The 8901-nt window shown below is 36.9% G+C and overlaps 1 protein-coding gene across 6 annotated transcripts in view; it reads left to right on the top strand.

Moving 5' to 3' along the window:
- AKAP6 (A-kinase anchoring protein 6) overlaps positions 1–4855 on the top strand; it is a 584194-nt gene extending 579339 nt beyond the window's left edge. For all 6 annotated transcript variants that reach the window (XM_036842081.1, XM_036842086.1, XM_036842084.1 and 3 more), the window contains one exon: positions 3341–4855. The gene's annotated coding sequence lies outside the window, so the exon portion shown is untranslated. The remainder of the gene's footprint in view (positions 1–3340) is intronic.
- The last annotated feature ends 4046 nt before the right edge of the window (positions 4856–8901 follow it).

Below are 8901 nucleotides of genomic sequence, written 5' to 3' on the forward strand. Positions count from 1 at the left end.
AAGGGAGAACAACTGCGATTCCATAAGCTGCTTCAAAACAAGTTCTATTAGAACCAATTGTACCGCCGGCTCTGCTAACCTCTGCAAAAGGGCTGGTAGAGCCTGGCTGATTTTTGTTTTCTGAAAAGGGATCAAGGCTTGGAAACAACACCACTCTGAGCACGACATCATGTGACTGTGACCCTCAAGTCACCAGTCATGCTGAGATCTGGTCTCAAGAAGCTCTGGCACTGGAGAAGCCTCTGGGGTGCACTCCTGCCTTTTTGATGCTCCGGGGATTTCTCCTCTCCCCTACACAGATATAGAATTGGAATGAAATGTAATGACTCACAGCTCCATCTTTAGACTCAGGGACGGGAATATACTGATGGATCTGTGTAATCCTCACATTTTACAGGCATGGACAGTGTAAAACTATCAGCCAGCCCACTTTCCAGTTAGCAATATTTTGTGGGACCCTGTGGTTCGATGCCTGGCTGATCTCAGGCAATGGGAGAAGCAGCTGATTTTACTTCTGCAGAACTCACATCGCCCCCCAGTGACTTGTTATCAGCCTAAGGCCATTTAGGTAGCCATATTTACTGGGCCTATTCAGTTTTTTTCGGTATCATATAGACAGAACATCTGGATGCCTAAACATTTCACCAGTCATTAACACTGGGCACCTGGTATAAATATTTACATATTGTTAAAATACTACCAACCAGGACAAGTTATTTAATCTCAAAATGTTGACATGCCTTCTGTGTTAAATGTCGGGAATACATAGTAAAATTATTTGGTAAATAAGAGGTTTCATGTCTATAAAAGCTTAATCGTTGTCATTGTTCTTCCTATAAGAAAAAGCTCTACTTTTTTAAGCCATTTGAAAACCGTCAGTTGGGGTGCTCTTTTTATCAGGAAAATAAAGTTCACCAAATTCAGTTTGCTTTTTTTCCCCAGAAGTAAGTTCTCAGATGATGAAATTATTGAAATGCCTTCTAGAAGAGCTATAACTTAGAATAGCAGTTACAGTCTGCAACAGTAACAAACTTTTTTTTTCAAAATTTTGGAACACATTTTTCATTTACTGTGTTCTAATTAAAAACCCACTGAAACTGAGAAATTTTAACATAATCTAACACAGTATGCATTTGCACTGATTTCCGGGTACACTGCTGTGCTTTTCACTATTTTCATATATGTGTCACGTTTCTACAAAAGTAGAGAGGTCAGTTACAGCAAATCACATCAAAGGAAAGGTAACTGGATAGATCCAGATATTTCTGCCTAATTTGGAGGAAGCATATAATGTTTTTCTGGGGAGCCTCCTAGGACCTGCCTAAGAGATGTACTTCGTGCTCATCTTTTTGCTGTATTCTGTATTCCTCATCATAAGCCTCTGATCTTTGGTGAATGATTTAACCCTAAACTTCAGGCTGGATAAATCCTGTGGTACAAAAATTGAACTCATCACATTCAGCCAGTGTATACACTTTTTTACCTTTTGGTTTGCTCTGCTCTTTGGGCTTGTTTTAGTGTGCGGGGGTACCGTATTTACTTAGGATGTATATATTTCCTTCAGAACTTTTTAGCTCTATTGCCTTTCCTGCTTTATTGGTCTGCAAAGAGTTGGCCTATAGATTTTAGATTTTAGGCAATCACTTGTATTCATACATGCTCAAGTATACACATATACTGTAAAAAATGCTGCTGCTCAGTTTTTACAAACTGGGAAAGCTGTAAAAGCAAACGTTTCTCATGTACACAACACATTCTATTAATTGGATTGACATTAAGTGTTTAATGTGACCCAAAGCTGACCAAGCAAGTTTAAGAAACTACTCTCGGTGATAGAGTATTAATTTTTCACTAAACAACATAGGTGTAATCTTATCATATTTACCTTTAAAATCACTTTAATAAATCAAGGTCTTGGTGGATGTGAAGTGTTTTTTAATTATCTAGCACTTCTGAATAACGAGCCCTGCCATGCCAAGTAACAAAGATTTTATTGGGCATCACCCATCTCTCTCTCTCTCTCTCTCTCTCTCTCTCTCTCTCTCTCTCTCTCACACACACACACACACACACACACACACACACACACACACAGCCCAGATCTCTGTCTCAACCAGTTTGTCCTGCCCCTTTCCACGTGGGCCAAGTTGAAAGTCTTGATTATGCAGAGGAATTTAAATACCATCATTTAGTGAGACCATATCTGCCTCACCTAAGGATTCCCTACTCAGTGGCCAGATTTCAAATGAGTCGTGTCCTCAGCATTTGAACAATGCACCATGCTTTCTTGAGTTACTGCGTTATTTTACTGTACCAAATTTTGTCCCATCTGTTCCTGTCTGTCTCTCCCTGTTCTTGGTAATTTGTCTTCTCTCCCCAACATCCTGTGGCTCCAGCCAAACCACAGTTGCTCAAGTTTTTCTGGCTCTCCAACAGGTTGCAAGATTATGGAGAAAGAGAGAGCAAGACAGAAAGAATGAGAACATTTACTTCTAGAAGGACAGTAAAGCAACCTGACATCAGACATCAGACTTCAGAACTCAGTTTAAACCCATACAAGCAAAAGCCTGCTATATTTGAGAGCTGGTCAGAGGACCTAACGTAATTGTACCCTGCATTGCCTAAACCTGGAATTTAATTGTTCCTCACACTCGACAGGTCGCTTTTAGCTACTCAGAAATATGAAGAACCAATTGAGTTTGTAACAAATTTGTATCTGAGCCATCAGATGTACAGAAATAATTGAATCATTCTCATTTGCACAATGCTGTCTGTGCTTTAAATGAAATGCATTCCTATTTGAGCTAGAAGCCCCAGTTGTATCCTTTTATAGGCAAGGGACTGAAGCATTTGGGATTATCACAGTTATGAATATTTCCCCATTATAAAATAATGGGATTGTTCAATTCCACTGTCACACATATAGTGATTGAAGGAAAGGTTAAACCCGAGGGTCAAGGCTCCCAGTTTGTGAATCACTGTTGATATTTTGCTGCATCACTTGGCATTGGCAGCCTCACATTTTCATATTGATTTGAGGCTTCTTGAGTGTTCAAAACTGAGTTCACAAGCAAAAGAGTAGGTGAGATCCAGAGAAAAGATCAAACTTGATGATTTTTCTTTTCTTTAAAACCATGTCTTTTTAAAATATATATTTTTTTCACAGTGATTCTGAAACATTTGGGCTATTAAAGTCACTGTATTTTATGTATCCTTTTATTTCAGAACGTTAGCAAGTAGTTCTAAACGGCAACCTTCATTGTTCTTCAAAGGGGCTCAGTTTTGCAAATGAAACAGACACTTCTGAAATCTTTTCTTGTCACTTTTGTGTTTCTTGTAGGTAAGCCTGGCTGCAACTCAGGGGTGGCCTCATATTTCCGCCCTGGGCTGGTCTCTGGTTCCATCGTGTCACTGCCATTTGTTACATTGGCCTCTCCCAAGATGAATCTTTCTTCCGAATGCGGTTGTCCACATGAGCCTTGTGATCTGGATGTGTGCACTGGTTCCCTGTAGGTGGTTGTCTTTGAAGTTCAGCAAAGCTGCTCGTTCTCCCATGGATTCCTGTCCCAAGCTACCTCTACCGACCCCACCTCTCCAGAGAGACTTTTCAGTTTGCCTTCTCCCCTCCCCATCTACTCTCTAAAATTCTGCAGTTCACCAAATTGATGGTCCATTAAATTCACCTGTCTGGAATGACCCCCTGCTGGTACTTGACCAATTTCACGTTTCAGTCTGGATTTTTTTTATGGTATGGTGCCTATGTTCATGGAAAGAGGTTTATGTAAAAGGCCAACATTTGATTTGATTGCAGCATAGAGAAGAAACCCTGGCCCTTCTTTCAAAATTAAGCAACTTTTAAAAGCGCCATTTTATTTATTTCCTTTAAAAAATAACAATCTATGCAGCACTTCAGGAAACAACTATATGGTGTTGTATATTATAAACTGGTGACATTCTACTATTAAATTATGTACAACATTTTTGTTTTTTATGCTTCTTGAGGTGGCAATGAGAAAAAAGTTTTTTAAAAAAGTGTGCCTTGCTGTATTTCTTATACCATTTATTAAAAAGCTGCTTTCACGGTAAAATTATGTTGGTTTGAAAGGAGGAAATAGCAAGGTTAAGATGTGTGAATAATTTCTGTATATATGTATAACCAAGTACAAACACTGATGTATAATGACAGTATAAAATGCTTTCATTTTTGTGATGTCTAGTGATGTGGAAAATATAAGCCTTAAATCCATTAGATTGCATGGTAATTAAAATTGGCATAATAAACATAGTTTATTGGGGGAAAAGGAAAATTAGTGATCTCTTCTACCTGTGTTCTTTACCAAATTATTGCATCTGGTTCTGGAAAAGTGTGACATGTAGCAGCTTCCAAAGTATCCATATTGTATAAGAGACTTAAAATTACTTAAACTATACATGATGCTTTCACAATTTCCAAAATCTTTCTGGTGACTATAAAGATCTTGGAACACAAATGATTAAGTGCCAGTTCCCCTAAACCAATAAAAATTTATCCTAGATATTTTATTTCTACTTATCATTAATGGTTTAGTGTTGGGTTTCAGGATACCTAGTATATCTTGTATTTATTTTATATAATTATTTTGAATGGGTTTGATGGAAGGATGGTAGAGAAGTATAAAAAAAGTTGATTATTTTTTGATTTAGACTATAGATTTCAGGTGTATTTATTTTGTGTAAAAGAAATTAGCTAAGAAATATTCCATTTAGTCTTTACTGCTCTTGTTAAATGTAGTTTTGAATTTATATCCTAATACCTACTAAAGTGCCTGACACATAGTAGGTACTGAATAAAAATTTGCTGAATTGAAGTATTGAATTAGGTAATATGGATGACATTTATCTATTCATTTTGAGAAACCTACACTAAAACACTTATAAACAATTAGAAAGATGACGAAATGCAATATAAAACCATACAATATATAATCAGTTTATATCAAATTTCAAAAAGAAATAATGTAGATTCAGATAGTCACAGTAATGACAATCATTCATTCAACTGATAATTCATTAACATCTTTTACCTGCAAGGCATTGTTCTAGATGCAGGGGATGCAATGATGAACAAACAAAAGCCCTGCCCTCGGGAGGGTTACCTACATTACGGACGAGGTGAACACACAGTGAGATTCAGTAGTTGTCCTGTACATGAGGAAGAGAACAAAGCAGTGAAAGAGGCACAAAGACAGAAACAGCAATGAAGGACAAGGAGGAAAAAAAGGGTTAAAAGAGAGCGGAAGTTAGTAGAAAATAGTGCAGCTTTATTGCAGGGATAGTAGGAGAACAGTAAATTGTGAGACTTAATGAAGGGTATTTTAAAATGTTAGGTTGGAGCTTTTGTATGTAATATGCTAAGTAGTAAGGAAACTTTGTATCGTCTTTGTTTTGCACCTGATTTTATTTATTATTAGAACTTTATTAGTACCACACCAAGAACAGTTAAAAAATAATAGTCTATAGTTCTGCCACTTAATAACTATTTGTATTGTTATGCCTCTTCTAATCTTTTCCATACATATTTCTAAATTGATGAATCATTCTAGGCTTTTTAATGGGTAGCAATTTGTTCAAAAGGGGTTTTAGGCAGACATCTAGCTGCAGTATTCAAAACGATTACAGGGGAAAGAGATTAGAGGTAAATGCCTCGTTAGGAGGCAGCTGTAGAAAATAAGCTAGGCTCGAGATGATCACAGAGTACACAGGATTAGCAGCCCAGGCCATAGAGAAGGAACAAATCCTAGAGTCTCTGAAATACCTAAGAGCATTCTGGAGCTCCGTTGAGGTACGGTATTACTTTATATACTGAGACAACCTAAATTTTCCTTGGGTAGTAATTAACAATGCCAAGTCTAAGTCTATTGGTAAAACATTTGAAGAGCAAACTGACCGAGATATTCTATTTACCTGTTGTGTGCTCATTGGAGACTTTGAGGTATTGAAAATATGTGTTTTTTAATTATCCGCTTAGTATTAACACCAAATTTGTAGCATGACTTTCCGGTTTATTGAACAGTGCTTTTTCAGGCTGGAAGTGACGGAATAGCCTCAATCCTTCGCTCTAGGTAGGCACGACCCCCCTGCCCCCCACCAGGCAGCCTTGAAAACGGTCACACCAACTCTGCCTACACACTTTCAGTGACAGTGGTTCATTGTCAAGGCAAGCTGTCCCACCGTTGGATGCGTCTCTTTGTTAGAAAGTTATTTCTTAGGTTGCTAAAATCTGCATAGTTCTGCCTTCCCCTCGCCTTTAATTTTGCTCAGTGGTCCTAGTTCTGTCCTGATGAGCCGCCCAGAGTATTTCTGCTCCTTTCTCCTGGCAACCCTGAAGAGAGAGACCAGTTAGCCATCCTCTCCCAGCTGCTGTGATTTCTGTTCTTCAGTTCCCTCCACCACCCTTCATTTGTCATGATTTTCAGATCCATTTAAACCTGACTGAATGTTAAGAGGCAGAATCCTTGAAACTGAGGAACTGTCTTGCTCATCATACATGTAGAAAAATATCCGAACATTTAAATGGTAAGTTTTCTCTCAAAATATATCCAAGATATATGTTTATTCTATTATTGTAAATTTCAATAAATAAATAAATAAGTGAATAAATAAGAATTCATTACTTCCTTCAGTGGCCCAGTCCAGTGCCGGAGTCATGTTGAATCCTTTCCTTACGTCAAATCTGAACCTAACCTGTTTCCATATAAAGCAGGGTCCCCCCACTCCGTTTATTCATCCAGTCATTCAACAACATTCATTCATTGACTGGCTACTCGTGTGAGGCAATGTGTTTGGCGTTAGAGATACAAAGGCAACTAAAACACGGTTTCTGCCTACAAAGGGTTTACCGGTTTTTTGTGAAAGTGCCTTTCACGTCCTTGAATAGGGTAATTTCTCCAAATTAAAAGATGACTCATTTATTTTGTTTCCTATCTTGTTTCCCTACATTTTCAAAAATCTAGTGAGCAAACCATATGCAGAATTACCTGGATTTGACTACTAGAAGTGGTTTTTGTATTTGTAAGTTTTAATTGCAGAAAAAAAAATATTTCAGATTTCTGGTCACTGAATAAATATGCATCTTATGCAACAACAGAACAATCTAATTTCAGGGCTTTTGAGAAGCTTAGTTTAATAACTTTGTTGTGTTTGATTAGCCCAACTCAGGTTTCACCAGTGCTGTAATTTTCCTGGGAACAAATTAGATGAAAATATCAAAACACACTGAAATGATCCAGCTATTTCTTACAAGTCAGATTGTTTTAATTTCTAAATGGAATTGGTATTATCTTTAGAATTTTAACAAATACTTAATTTTTCCAGCACCATATAATTCTTATCTTTCAAATTTTTCTAACTTGAACCAACTAAATTTACAACTGTCTTTTTTTCTATATATTCTTTTTCCAATTTTTATTTTGAATGTTTTCAGGCCTATAAAAGTTGAATGAGTAGTACAGTACAGTAATATTTGCATACTCATCATTCAGATTTATTTATTCCTGATATTTTACCACATTTGTTTCATCTCTACACACACACACACACACACACACACACACACACACTTCTGTGTGATCAAACCATTTGAAATTAAATTGCAGATCTGTAAATGCTTCAGCATGTATCACCTAAGAGCAGGGCCATTATTCTACAAGTCCACAACACCATTCTCACACCCAAGAAACTTAACATTGATACAATAATACCTGATAATACATACTCAAATGAATTTCTCCAAATGCCCCAATAGTGTCCTTTTACAGTTGTTTTTTGCTTTAATCCAGGATCCAAGCAAAGGTCACACATTGCTTTTAGTTTTCCTATCTTTTTAATCTTGAACAGTTTCCCTGAGCTTTTATTCTTTCTTTCTTTGGTCGTTCATAACTGACATTTCTGAAGAGCCCAGTCCAGTTTTATAGAATGACCCACAGTCTGGATGTGTTCAGTTTTCTCATTATTCAACTCAGGGTAAACTTTTTTGTCCAGGAGAGTACATAGGTGATGTTATGTTCAATAGCTACTCTTTAATGAAGGGCGAATGATCCACTGACATTGTTCATGTGTCTGGAAGTTCCCTGCCTACTCTTACAGCTCATGCTTCATTAGGCTAAGGCAGGGGTCAGCAGACTACAGTTTGTGAACTAAATCTGGCCCACTGCCTGTTTGTTTGGCCTATGAGCTAAGAATGGTTTTTAAATTTTTAAATGGTTGAAAAAAATGAAAAGTGTTTCATAACATGTGAAAATTACATGAAATTCAAATTTTAGTGTCCATGAATAAAGTTTTATTGGAACACAGCTACACACATTTGTTTACATATTGTCTATGGCTGCTTTTGCACTATAATTGCAGAATTAAGTAGTTGTGATGGAGGCCATATGGCCTGCAAAGCCTAAGATATTTACTATTTGGCCCGTTACAGAAAAAGTTTTCTCATCCCTGGTCTACAGTACCCTAAATTCTGACACCATTTTCTTAGAGGTAGATAGATATTCATTTGCAAAATCAATGTAAGTTATTAGCACCTGCAATAGTTATTTTTTGCTTTCTAGATTTTATTGAGTTCTCGATTTCAGTTTCATGTGTCCTTAGTAAAATAAAGTGTGCTTTGTTTCATAAACTTAAAGATAGTTCTACATCCATGGTTGGTTTAAGGATTTAAATTTGGTTCACTTATTACAGGCTGGGTTTGATTTAAAGGATTAGTCAATTACAGACTAAGTCATTAAGTTCAATCAAAACCATCAGGAAAATTGACACAACCTAAACTCAACTTCAATTCACCAGTGAACTGGAATCCCTTTTCTGAATGTTTTTCTAAAGTAGTCCAAAGAAATTTAAAACCAATCCATTTCAGAGTCAGGATTT

The sequence above is a fragment of the Balaenoptera musculus genome, chromosome 2 (assembly GCF_009873245.2).
Source record: "Balaenoptera musculus isolate JJ_BM4_2016_0621 chromosome 2, mBalMus1.pri.v3, whole genome shotgun sequence".
NCBI classification, from domain to species: Eukaryota; Metazoa; Chordata; class Mammalia; order Artiodactyla; family Balaenopteridae; genus Balaenoptera; species Balaenoptera musculus.